Source organism: Balaenoptera acutorostrata, chromosome 14, assembly GCF_949987535.1.
Source record: "Balaenoptera acutorostrata chromosome 14, mBalAcu1.1, whole genome shotgun sequence".
Classification (NCBI taxonomy): Eukaryota; Metazoa; Chordata; class Mammalia; order Artiodactyla; family Balaenopteridae; genus Balaenoptera; species Balaenoptera acutorostrata.
In genome coordinates this window covers 40,303,625-40,317,530 of record NC_080077.1, presented here as the reverse complement: position 1 = coordinate 40,317,530, position 13,906 = coordinate 40,303,625, and the positions used below count along the sequence as shown (strand labels likewise).

Here is a 13,906-nt window from a genome sequence, read left to right as displayed (position 1 = left end):
GCTACCTTGATCAAGCACTATCTATTCCCAAGAGAAGGAAAGGGAAGATCCTAAGGCTGACACCTGTTGCCTTGCAGGGGCGAGGTCTAGGCTTCCTTTCCAAGCAAGAAGGAAGTCCCAGCTTCTTATAGGGAGGCCACTTACACAGGTCCAGAGGGTTCAGGGGAATCATGCCTTTCCAGATTTACAAGGACATCAGCTCAGATCTCCCCACCACATTTATCAGTATCCCATCATTTCCCAACTAGTACTTCAGTGTTCACATACCAAGTCTGCTTTACTAGGAAATTTAATTTCATTGGTGTTCAGCTACTCTGACAATTAATTCCTGGTCTTGGTCCTAAGCTTACTCTTTCCTCTTATTGCAGGTGATGATAGTCTCTTTATATGCTCCCAAGGAGGTTGCCTAGCTTTCATATTTAGCTTTGAATTGTTGAATACTTGCTCTCCACTCTCCACTTTATCTTTGTCTAGAGCATCAACCAAGTTTGTCATTACAGTTACTATTCCTCTCATATTTCTAAATTCCTAATACAGTGAGCCAGTTAATGAATTCCCTTTTGCCAGTATACATTCCAGTGTATCCTAGTTCACCACTGTGAATGTTTTAACAACTGTACTGCCACTGCACCAAGGGCTGTCTATCCTTCATCTACCACTAGTGATGGGATCCTCTGGACATATATTTCTACTCCCAAGAAAGTGGAAAAATAGAACCTGGGGTGTGGAAGGCATAACTAACATTCTAAGGATTCAACTAAGGATTCATCTATTCATCCTTAATTGTAATAATTGCCAGTCTCATTTAGAGTTTCATGAGAAGATTAATCACTAATTTTGCATTATATCTCTTATGCCAATGAGTGACCACGTTTCTTCAATTTGAAATAAAAGATATCAGAACTCTGTAACAATTCTTATTACTAGTAGTACCAACATGCTAATATCTATGAAATATCAAAGTAAAATATAAATAATAACCTACAGGTATAATCCAGCTTATGAGGTTGTCACAGTAGCCATCCTGTATTAGGAAGGATTTCCACTAAACTTAGAAAGAAAAGAACTGACTTTGTTTGCATTTGGATATTTAAAATTGTGCTAACACCATGCTTACTTTAAAAATAGGAATAGAAGTTAATATAAACACTGCTTAAATTCTTTCATGCATAGTGATTTTATTTTTCACAACATAACTGCTTTTGTTTTCTTTCCTGTCTTGTTACATAAGACTGCTCAAAAGCATAAAGGTTAGAGAGAGCACTCAAGGAATGACTTTACCGTTGAAATATCATTACCAGGTAGTGGAAAAGATTAAGAAAAAGAAATAGTGGCTTCACTGCAAGGTTTTTGACTATAAGTATTTCAACATGTCTTATCCAGACCTAACAGAACTGAAAGAAGAAATATTTTTACTTGCTCAACCTTTCAAAGATATCATAAAAGAAAATAAAAAGTCAATAATCATATACTGACTATGGAATATCATATAGACTATATGTTAACTAGGCAAATAGTGACTTTTGACATTTTTAACCTGAACTTGAAAGAATTCAACTGCTGTGTAAAAATACTGATGGTGGGAAAAAAATGGTACACATAATAATCAAAAGAGGAAATTTGTTCTTAAACATAAGACAAGCAAGTACAGAAATGGGGTTATTTAGACATGTGGGGAACAGAGTATGAGTAATTGCTAATTGCAAAGAGAAAGATGGAAGAAACACTTGTGAGAGAGAAGTGATATGAGTACAGCAGGGAGAGAGATGGCAATGGCTAATGAGAGTGTAACATAAGGCAAGTAGAACTGGGTGGGAATATGGTTGTCAGTCTTGTCAGGTCCCTTCCACACAGGTTCCATGGTAGCAGAAGTAAAGAGGAGGGCTATGTACATCTTAATGGAGTATGTAAATCATGAAAATAAAAACATTGTTCATGCTATTTGTCTCCTCATAATCTGTAACATACACAAAGGGAGAAATTACACACACACATACATTCTTCCCCAAAGATGTAGAAGGATTTTATTATACCATGTCATAAATCTCAGTTTCTCTAAAATACAACCAAATGAACCCAAACCTGTAGCTGCCTTTGGAATGTATTTTTTGGGGCATATATCAACGTGTGGGTATCTCTAAGCTCTGGAAATTCTCAGTATTTCAGGTAAACAAATAAAAATACAAAACATGTTTGAGTTATAAACTCTTTTCCTCTGCAATCTGAATATATATATAAGTAACAGAACCTCAAAAGTAAAAGCATAGATGCAGCCCAAACCAGAAATGACCAGTTAAACAATAATAACTGTGGACCACTCCTTCTATTAAACAGAGTAGAACTTGTTTTAATCTAAAAATTCTCTTACACACTTACTAGACAATAGAAACCAAATATCAGCTAAAAAAAGAACATTTTGTCATTGTCTTAAACTGATACTTTAAAAGTTAAAAACAAAAATAATGTCCTTATTCTGAAATATCAGAATAGGTAGTAACAGCATAATAAGCATAATAATATAAAAGAGCAAATCATATCTAAATTTTAATTCTGAATTCAATAAAGTTTCTTCTATAGCAACCATAGAAAAGATTTTCTTGTGCAACATGTATATTTAAGGGTTTGGCCCAATAAGGTCCTAGATTATTGATATTGAAAGTCCTAGATTATTGATATTGTTTAAAATATTAACCAAATTAATCAGGTAGGTGTTCATGGAAAGTCAATGTGCATATTAATCTGATATGAAATGTAATTGTTTATACAAGAGAAGATTAATCTTTATAATCCAAAAATAAAGAAGTAGCAGACCCCAGAGAACAAAAGCTCTATTAGTGCAGGTAAAGGGGAAAATTAGCCAGTTCTTTGGAGATTTGTGTAAAGGTCTACAGTCAGCTTTTGTCTCTAGAAACAGGCAAAAATGTAATTGTTTTTATTAACGTGTTCAGAAATCTAATTGATGATTGAAATGTAAAAAATGGAGATTCTGAGGTATAGATGGGAGAGTGAAGTCAGATTGCAGACTGATCATCTGTCAAAAATTGATGAAATGCACAACAGGGGAAAAAGTGCCTTGAAATTCACCAGTAGTAACCATACAGTGAAAGAAACCCAACTTCATTCCATGAACTTTGAAAATGACGGCCAAGAGGAGAAATGGGATTCTGGCTAGAAGAGCAAGGCTCCTAACCAGGGCCTCAGAAGCTGTATTGGTGGAAAAAGGAAAATCAACTTCTGACAAATCTTACCAATACCACATAATCTATAGAGACAAAAGAAACTAGGAAGAAGTTGTGGTAAAATCCTCAAGAATAGAGGCCCAAATTATTAGAGACTAGGTCTTGGGCTCTGAGCAAACGCAAAAGAAACTTCAGGGCTCACCATCTGATAGGGCTTCACTCTGAATTGGGAAAATGATCTGACACCCCAGAATATACTGACACAGGACTAAGAGTACAACTGTAACTAGATACAGGACAAAATCTACGAATAGAAAACAGAGGCCAAGGCCATCCAACACAGAGTGGATTCAGGCCTTAACAAGATCACCTCTTTCCTGGCCCATTCTCACCAGCAGGATCTGAAAAAGTGGCTAGACCTCCCACGACATGGCTCTAAAACTCAGCTCTCTGGGAGGAATAGTTCTCAAATATGGTAGTTAATGGCAAATTACAACCACCCACTCTCTGAATCAGTTCCAATAGACGGTCTGTTCAGAGCTGCTGCTATTTAGCATAAGCTAAATGAAAAGTATTACACACACACACACACACACACACACACACACACACACGCACACTACACCAAAAAAAAAATAAAGGAAAAAATAGTCAGGGAAGATCATGGCATGCAAAACCAGATGAAGAATTTATTTTAGAAAAGCAAATAATCAAACAAACCCAAAGAAAAGAAGATCATTCTCTACAAATATATCATGCTATAAAAGAACTTAATAAGAACATAAATTCAATAATATAAGAGCTCAAACCTAAGATAAACAATCAAATGAAATAAAAAGAGAAACTCCAGAGCCAGAGAAACAGAGAGTTCAAACACCATTTGCAAACCAAAAATAAATTATAAACTTCAAGCCACAGACATACAAATAGTCATGAGATTATCAAGTGTATGTAAAGGAAATAGATTAAGAGTTTAACCAAGTAGAGAGAACGTGATACACATAGAAGGAAAAGATGATCCAGGCCAAGGAAATCAGTATACGTGGCATGGCATATGCAACAAATGGCACAGAAAATATGTTCAAAGACAAAATATAAATATTTTCTGCAGTAATGAAACAATCAAAATGGCAAGTTGAAACATTTAAGAAGTCATGGAATATAACACCTATGAGCCTTTCCAGAAAAGTAAAAAGCCCAACCAACCAAAAGATAAATCAAAAGAAAGATCTCAGTGGAAATGATCATGGTATTTGGTGGGCACTGAATACCCCCACATGCAGGAAAAACAAAACTAAACATCAGTGAGATTTATGTTATAGAAAAAGAATGCTTTAGAAGATTTGACAAAGAAAAAGGAATAATATAAATAATAAAAACACTGAAGATCAAATAAGGAGGATGGAGGCAATAGAAGAACTCACTTTCTTATTTTCACATAAGAGGTCACATAATGCTATATAAAAATTAAACAGAGATTTTGACACCACACTGATGCTTTTATAATCCCTTGTTCTTAATTTCAGTGGGATCTTTCTGAACTCTTGTGGTAAAGAATATTTATTCAAACTAATTCATTTATTTAATTTTTCTTTGTGTTAAAACCTTAGTTAATTTTAGTACTGCTAAACTACCATTATTTTTTTTTATTGGAGTGTAGTTGCTTTAGAATATTGTGTTAGTTTATACTGTATGGCAAAGTGGGTCAGCTATACGTATATATCTCCTCTTTTTTGGATTTCCTTCTCATTTAAGTCACCACAGAGCATTGAGTAGAGTTCCCTGTGCTATACAGTGAGTTCTCACTAGCTATCTATTTTATACATAGTATCAATAGTGTATATATGTCAAATATCATATATTAATGCATATATGTGGAATCTGAAAAAATTGGTATAGACAATCTCATTTACAAAGCAGAAATAGAGATACAGACGTAGAGAACAAACGTATGGATACCAATGGGGAAAGAGGGTGGGTGGGATGAATTAGGAGACTGGGATTGACATATATAAACTAGCATTATTATATGATCCCATTTTATAAAAATTATCACTACCTGTGTGTATGTGTGTCAGTGAGTGTATATCTCTCTATTGACACACAAGTACAGAGAACTGTCTGAAATAATATTTACCTAAAGCTAATGGTAGTTATTTCGAGTTTATAAAACCTTGGGGTGATATTTTGCTTTTTTGTTGTTTTCTATTTTACTTAATTTTTTCATGTAGCATTATTATATCAACAATGAAATAACATTACTTAAAAATTGTGAAGAATGGCCAAGATAGTGACAAGTTCCCCACTTGGAAACATTTGGCTGTTTCGCAGGTTTCTTGGCTGAGACTTTATTGAGCTAAACAATTTTATGCTAAAGAATAAAAAGCTATTAGCCAGCTAAAAATAATAGTTTTTCAGAGCAAGAACTGGACAACAGAAGTGCAATAAATATGTTTTGAGTCCAGAAAAGCACTTGGGAAAAGCATTGTTGACAGTCAAAGAATAATAGTAAAATTTTGCATTTACATAATGCTTTTCACCTTCAAAACTCTTTTCACAGAACATTTAATTATCCCTGAAGATACTAGGAACAATTTTGTTTTTTTATTTCTGAAAAACGGAAACAGTTACAAAAATCATGTACGTTGAGGACACTGAGTGCAAAGAAAGCAAATCAATGACTTAAGGAAAAGCTCACAATTTAAAACCTAAAGAACACTCCAATACATTTACATTTTAGACCAGTACATTTATATTTTAGCCTAAATGTATGTTATCTTCACAGAGTTCATGATTCATCATTTGCAGAAGCGTGTTATAAGTTCACCTACTTAAAAATAAAGAAAATCAAACTAGAAGAGTCTCTAGCTCAATCCCTCTTGTTTTACAAGTGAGAAAACCGAAATCCTGGAGCTAAAGGGACATACAATTTGCCATAATTCATTTAACTCAAGTTCAAACTCACATCTTCTCTCAGGTCTTTGCTCTTTCTGTCTATACCACATAGCAACACTTCTCTTGAGCCCTGCCTGAAAGGAAGGAAGGAATGTAGGAAGGAAGGAAGATGGAAGGAAGGAAGGAAGGAAGGAAGGGGAAAGAAAGAGAGACAGAGAGAAAGACCAAGTTGTCTTTGTATCACATAAAGAAATAGTTGAACAAAATTTCTCTTTAAATTTTTATAAATCTAATCTCTGTGTTAAAAAAAACATGGTAAGTAAAAACAAAAACTGAATTATTACACACAAAAAAGCTAAATGCTTGGTTCTCCTATGTTTTACAAGGCTCCAAACTCTAGGACACAAATTTGAGGCCACATGATAAAGTCCATGTGGGAAAGTTACTATAGTATATATACCCTGGAATAGGAGATAGAAATTTCTTATCAAAAATACTAGTCATTCAACTAATCATCTAGGCAGCTCCAATTTCCAGAACAACATGACATTTTAGAAATTAAGCGATTTTGGTTCACAAATTCAATGTACATCATACAATGTGGTGATAGCATAAATAGCTTTAGCTGAGACAATATTCTCACCTAGAAGAGGGTCATCCTTTTAAAGCTATCCTCATTCCTGGAACACACTTTAAGGCACTGTTTGTTTATTTGTTCATTTGTTTGAGTATACCACATTTTGAGCTGCTCTACAACACTTGGCAATTCTGCTATGTCATTTTTTTATGGTTTTCTGCTTATATCTATCTGAAATGTGTCATTCAAGCTTATGATGTCTTGTTTATTTCAATTCAATTTAACAGGAATGTACTAAGTACTTGCTATATGCAAAGCATTGTCCTTGACACTGTGAGAGACGAAAGGTGAATACAGCCGGCCCTTACCCTTAAAGATGTAATACTGGGGGGGAACACTACACATAGAAATAACTAAAATATGAGTTTCAATGTGAAAAGTGCTGATACAGAAGTATAAATAACATTCATTGAGGGAGGTCAGCAAAGAGACCAGGTTAAAGAACCACTTAGGGGAGTCCTGACCCTTATTAAGGGTTCAACAGATACTAGTGTTTATTTTCTTTTTAATCTTACTGTAGGACCACACTGTGACCTCATTCACCAACTCACCCCCTAGCCAACATCAGCAATATAAAACACTTAGAGTTTGCTGCCGTAAATCTCCTCCATTGCCAAGAGGAAGTCATTCTCCAACAAATTAAATCTATCTTCTCATATTTTCATGGTGCAATTAAAATTTTTTTTAATGTCCAAAATCTTCTCTATTCCCTGATTTCTCTCTTTCCCTGCTTAGTCTCAGCAAAGTGGTCCCAATAGTTGAAGGCAGGATTATGATCTAGGTTCTTCTTCATTGAGACAAGAGTAGTATCTGCAACACCTCCAAAGGTGTATTGTGCCAGATCTCAAGCACGAGGCTTATATTTACCATTAAAATTTTATAGCAGCATAGAAGCAAGTCTGCATCTGCTAAAAAAATCAAGAAAATTGGCAAAAACAAATGTAACTGCACTCCTTTTAATGCACGTTCATTATTCTCCTATATGATATCATTTCACTAGCAAAAGCAGGGTCTTCAGAACTCAGTATTAATTACTATACTATCCCACATGGCTATGTATAGCCTTAGAACACTTTGCGCTCTTCAGATGTGGGGCAGCAGGAGAAAATGGAAAAGAAAAGTGGTTTCTCAGAACAGCTTCACCAAAGTGCTAGTTAATCCAATCCAATTGTTTGGAATGAGAAAAATTTCTTGTCAAGTAGTTAATCATCCTTTCCAAAGTTCTGCAGAAACCTTGTACTCTTCTGCTCTTGGCAGTCAGAAACATTCCAGTCTGTTAGCTCTGATTGAAAAGCAGGATAAAGATTAAAAATTGAGCTGGGAGTATCAAAAACCTTGCCACTCACAAACATTTGACCCAATCAATCCAAAGCTTACACACAAAAATGTACTTTCAGATATCTTTAGCCTTGCCCTGGAAATAAAAACCAATATCAGACTCCACTCATTAAAGATAATAATCAAGATTCAATAAAATTAAAATACAACATATAAAATTTTATGGAATGCAGCTAAAGCTGTGCTTAGAGCATTTAATGCTTTTATCAAATAAGAAAAAAGATTTCACATCAATAATGTAAGCTTCCACCTAAAGATACCAGATAAATGCAGCAAAATAAACATAAAGAAGTAATAATAATTGGAGAAAAAAATCACTGAAACAGAAAACTGAAAAATGGAAAAAATACAATGAAATAAAAAGTTGGTTCTTTGAAAAGATTAACAAAATTGACAAACTTGTTGCTACACTGAACTAGAAAAAAAGAGCAGATGCTAATTACCAGTATCAGGAATGAAAGAGGGGCATTATTACCAATCTTACAGAAATAAAATGATTATAAATTAATGCTAAACCAACAAATTAGATAGCTTAGATGAAATGAACAAATTCCTAGAAAGACATAAATTACCGAAACTAACTGAATAAATATTTTTTCTAACTGAAGAGGAAATAGAAATTATGAATAGGCCTAAAATAAGGAAAGAAATTGAATTAGTAATTAAAAATATTTCCACAAAGAAAAGCCCAGTACTAGGATTTTTGTATAAGAAAGGCTCTGCCAAAGCACTCTAGTAACCTTACACGTTTCCATGTAGGCCACGTAGGAGGCCTCATAGGCAAGGCTTGACTGGAGTCTAACCCAAGTCTTGGTGGAATGTCCTATGATTTCTTCTGGAACAAGAGGAGGTAAGTCTGTTGAGGAGTTGTCACAAGGCAATTTCTCATTCCTATCTTGTGGAACACTGCCACAGGCATTTTCATCCATCTCTCTGGTTTCAGCTGAGTACAGAACTTTCCAACTTGCCCTCCCAGCCCTTCCTTAGGATATAGCTGCAGGCTTCTACAGAAGTTTAAAAAACTACTTGCTCATATTTTAGAGACCACTTCTCCATGACAGAGTGACAACACTGCATGTGTTGTCTGCCATCTGGACTATGGTTCTGTGTCATCCTATGGCACTAGGGATGTGGGGAGTTGAGACTAGACTCTGCTGATCATACTTTTGTTTTCTGTGTAAGTAATAAACTCTCTGAATTCATTTGGGCTGTTGTCTTCTTATATGACTAATTTATGGAAATATGTGTGAAAAGTCAACCTAACAACTGCAGTAGTAATACTTGTGGCCTGATTAGCCACTGCACTGCTGCTTGACTGCTTGACCACTTCACAGGTGAAATTTTATCAACTATTTGAAAAATAGATAATACCAATTCTTCCTCAGAAAATACAAGCCAAGGGAAGACCTACCAATAGTTATTGGTACTCTGACAACAATTACTCTGAAACCAAAGCATGAAGACAAAGACATCACAAGGAAAGAAAACTACAGACCAATATCACTCATAAAGAAAGATCCAAAACTCCTTAATAAAATATTGGCAAAACAAATACAATATATAAAAAGAAACAGCATAATAAAAAGGATTTATCCTAGTGGTGCAAGGATGCATTAACATTGAAAATCAATTAATATAATATACTTCATTAATAAAATGAAAGATTAAAAACTTATGATCACAATAGATACAGAAAAATTCTTTGATAAATCTAACATCCACTCATAATAAAAACTCTCAACAAATTGGGTACAGAAGGAAAATTTCTCAACCTGATAAAGGGGAATCATACACAGAATTTCACATCTAACATCATTCTTAGTGAAAGACTGAGTGCTTTCCTCCAAAGGCTGGGGACAAGGCAATATTGTCTGATCTTGTTGCTTTTATTCAACATTGCATTGGAGGTTCTAAGACTAGATGATGATCATGATCATGATCATGATGGTGGTGATAGTGGTGATAATAATAAATTAAGGGCAACCAAATTGGAAAAGAAAAAGTATAAAACTGTTTTATTCATAGATGACGTAGTCTTGTTTGTAGAAAATCTCAAAAAAGTCCACACATACAAAATCTACTAGAACTAATAAATAAGTTAAGGAAGGTCACATTTTATTGCTACAAGGTCAATAAATAAAAGTCAATTGTATTTCAGTATACTAGCAATGAAAATACTGAAAATAAATTAAGGAAACATTACCATTCATGATAGCATTTAATATAATAAAATACCTCAGAATAAATTTAACAAAAACAGTATAAGACGTGCATACTGAAAATCATATCATATTGCTGAGATAATTAGAGATCTAAATAAATGAAGGTACATTCCATGTCCATGAATTGGATGACTTAGTATTGTCAACATGGTAACTGCCAATTGATCTATAAATTCAATGCACCCCTTATCAACTGTAGTAGGCATTTTTGTAGAAATTGACAATCTAATCCTAAAATCTGTATGGAAATGCAAATGACATAGAATATCCAAAAACAGTTGTGAAAAAGAACAACACAGTTGGAAAACTATTTGATTTCAAAACTTACTATAAAGCACCAGTAATCATATAAGTATGGTATTAGCCCAGGGATAGGCATACAGTGGGTCAGAATTGACAGTCCAGAAATAAACCCTTATATTTATAAACCATTGATTTTTATAATAGTTTTATTGAGCCATAATTCACATACTATTAAATTTATCTTTTTAAAGTGTGCAATTCCATGATTTTCAGTATATTCACAGAGTTATGTGACCATTAGCATTATCTAATTTTAAAACATGTTCGTTAGCCCAAAAAGAAACCCACACGTACTAAAAATCACTACCTATGTAATCCCCAACTCTCTCCAGCCCTAGGCAACCACTAATCTACTTTTGGTCTCTAGAGATTTGCCTCTTCTGGACATTTCATATAAATGCAATCATACAACATGTGGTCTTTAGTGACTGGCTTCTTTCACTTCACATGGTATTTTCAAGGTTCATCCATGTTGTAGCATGTATCAGTACTTCATTTCTTTCTATTGCTGAAAATATTCCATTGTATGAATATGCCATATTTTATCCATTCTGGTTTTAGATATTTAGGTTGTTTCCACTTTGGGTTATCATGAATAATTCTATCAATGTTTGTGTACAAGTTTTGTGTGAAAATAAGTTTTCATTTCTCTTGAGTATATACTTAGGAGTGTAATTGCTGCATATTAAGGTAACTGTATGCTTAACTTTTTGAGGAACTGCCAAACTGTTTTCCAAAGTTGCTACATCATTTTACATTCCCATCAGCAATGGATGAGGATTCCAATTTTTGCAATCCCTACCAACACTTTTTACTGTATGTCTTTATTACAGTTATCCTAGTGAATTTGAAGGAGTATCTCACTGTGGTCTTGATTTGCATTACCCTAATGGATAATTATATGACCATCTTTTCATGTTCCTATTGGCCTTTGTATATTTCCTTTAGAGAAATGTTTATTCAAATTCTTTGCCCATTTTCAAATAGGTTATTTTTATTTTACTGTTGAGTTGTAAGAGTTAATATCCTTTGAAGCTCAAAGTTTTAAATTTTGGTGAAGTCCAGTTTACCTAAGTATAGGCAAGCATGTGGAGAGACTGGAAACTTCATATATTGCTTGTGAATGTGACATAGTACAACCACTTTGGAAACCAGTTTGGCAGTTTCCTAAAATATTAAACATAAACTTATGCAACCCAGCCATTCCACTTCTAGGAATCTACCCAAGAGAAATAAAAAATTATGTACACAAAGACACATATACACAAATGTCCATAGCAACATTATTTATAGTAGCAAAAACTAGAAATAATTCAATTGTCCATCAACTGAAGAATGGATAAACTAAGTGTGGTATTCTCATACAATGAAATACTATTCAGCAATAAAACATGCTACACATGGATGAACCTCAAAAACATTGTTGAATAAAAAACCCAGACACAAAAGAACTATATATTGTATAATTCCATTTATGTGAAATGGTATGAAAAAACAAATTTATGACAACAAAAACAGATCAGTGGTTGCCTAGTAGTGAAGGTGGGAGTGGGGATTGACTGCAAATGTGAACAAAGGAACTTTTGGGTTGATGGAAATGTTCCAAAACTAAACTGTGGAGACATTTACACAACTCTAAAACCTAAAAATCATACTTATTAAAGTGTGATTTTATCATATGTAAGTCATACCTCAGTAAGGTGTTTTCTTTAAAGAACGAAAGTAAATATTTTAATGACAATTAGCAGCATAACTTTGATTGAAATCAAAGACAAAGCATTGAACATTAGAGTTGAGGTCCTAGCAAGCTTATTAAGAAAAGATGAAGATAAAGTAAGATTTAAGAGTAAGAAACTCTTAAAACAAATTCAAACATTATTTGATTCTTTTATCTCCAAAGAAAACCCAAAATAATCTACCAGAAAATTGTTTTAAATAATATAAGCACTTAGCAAACTGGCCAGATTTAAAATCTATATATTAGTATTAATTAAATTATACTATGTGGATACAATTTAAATATTTTATGTATAACACAAAAATATATTTATATATTACATATATTTAAATCTATATTTATATATTATTTATATAAAATATATACTACATGTTTTTTATATCTAAATACACACACAAATAGATACACATAAAATATAAGGTATCTCAGAATATACCTAATAAAGTGTACAATAACTCTATATAGAGCACTATAAAGCATTAATGAAGACATAAACAAAAAATTCCCCATTTATTGTATTTATTAATCACTTGCTAGTGGAGAAGAAGCTTCAAGATTCCAAAAAATGTCAAATTTACAAGAAGAGACTTGCAAAATTAATACAATTCCTATCAAAACCCCAACAAAGTTCTTCATAGAATTTTTCAAGCTGATTATAAAATTTATATGGACAAGCAAAGCCCAAAGATTAACCAAGACACTTCTGAAGAATAAGGTGGGGGGGACTCTTGTCCTGGAAAACATTGAGTTATTACCATTTATTAGTAGTTAAAACAGGGTTGTATTGGAGGAGAAACAGACATACCTATTCACATAAACATTATGAAGAGCCCAAAATAAACCAAAATTACATAACTTATAACATAATATCGAGCCAAATATGACATTAAGCCACAGAGAACTACATTTAGTGATTCAGTATGAAACCATTTTTATGAAGTTTAGGAACAAGTGAAACTAAAATACATTGTTTATGGAGATATATATATACTATATTTTATAAAGGAAAGGGAACACTAAACAATAGATGTATGCTTTCCTTCATACTATAACTGTTAAAAGACAATGAAACTGAAGGCTATAAAATATCTGATCATGAAATACTTACTAGTTTTCAAGAATTAAGAGGCAGGTCATGTGACCTGCAGTGCTTGCCAGTGAATGCAGTATAATATTTTCCTGCCTCATTGACATCACACTTGGCCATATGACTTACTGTGAATGACCACAGATGATGCAGGAAGTATAGAGCAGGATATTCAATTGTGCAGTAGCAATTGTTCAGCATAGTTGTATCACTGACCTGGGTCCTGCTGCCAAAAGGACTGAAGGAGTCCGCAGAGCTCAGCACGTGTACTTCATCTCCTCATGCAGCACATGAATCCCTGTCCTGTTGCCAGGAGCTAACTGGCAGACCCACTCTTAGATATATAATTTCAATGCATTCAAATAAAGGGCAAGGGCTAACTTTATTGTCATGCATGTGGATCAGAGGTCAGGGTGTAGAACACATTTATCTCCCTTTATTCCAACAGAGAGCTCTCCACCTAATTTAATACTGGAGTTCTCAGAGCACAGAATATACTCGAAGGGG

General features: G+C 33.7%; 1 long non-coding RNA gene across 6 annotated transcripts in view; it reads right to left on the bottom strand.

The window, feature by feature from the left end:
• The window catches only part of LOC103007431 (uncharacterized), a 205,896-nt gene extending 192,192 nt beyond the window's left edge, over window positions 1-13,704 (bottom strand). The window contains exon 1 of one of the 6 annotated variants that reach the window (XR_009005270.1): window positions 13,616-13,704. This is a non-coding gene — a long non-coding RNA (uncharacterized LOC103007431). The other 5 variants (XR_009005268.1, XR_009005267.1, XR_451800.2 and 2 more) reach the window with 5 other exon arrangements.
• Window positions 13,705-13,906: the final 202 nt, after the last annotated feature.